Genomic DNA, 609 nt, shown 5'->3' with positions numbered 1-609 from the left:
TTTTTTTTTTTTTTTTTATATACGTGTCTCCCGATCTGTTTGCGACCGCCGAATACTGATATTAAATACAGCACGTACGCATTATCAAAAAACTGGTACGAATTTTCATCCACCACTGCCATCTCTTACCGTCGCCGTCGTCCTACCGACCGAAATAACAATGCGGCAACGACAGCGTGCACGGTGTGCGCGTATTACGTACGGGAAAAGTGTGCGAAAACGTCGGGCAAGAAGACTTGAACGCAAGTGAAGTAAGTAATAAAATATTACGAGAGACTTTAACGCGTACGCGTGAGCTGAATATAAATTCCAACCGGCGACCTCTATGTTTTATTTATTAGAAAGGGAAAAAATTGTACACAGTTCTACCGGGCGGAACATCTTTTATAACATATTATAACATAGGCGCACGGGGACTTGCACAAATATATATACCCATAGAAATTTGCTAAAAAGGTATGTACAATTATGTTAGCGGCCGGGGGTACGTTATGTCGTCCTCCGAATAACACTGCCGTGTGCTCTCGTCGTGATCTTTTCGAGCGGTTATCGCGAACGCGACAATTAACACGGACCGCGTGCAGGACAACGATAACAATGATGTTATGG

The sequence above is a fragment of the Sipha flava genome, unplaced genomic scaffold (assembly GCF_003268045.1).
Source record: "Sipha flava isolate LNK unplaced genomic scaffold, YSA_version1 17169_pilon_pilon, whole genome shotgun sequence".
In the NCBI taxonomy this organism is placed as follows: Eukaryota; Metazoa; Arthropoda; class Insecta; order Hemiptera; family Aphididae; genus Sipha; species Sipha flava.
This window is presented reverse-complemented; position numbering follows the sequence as displayed.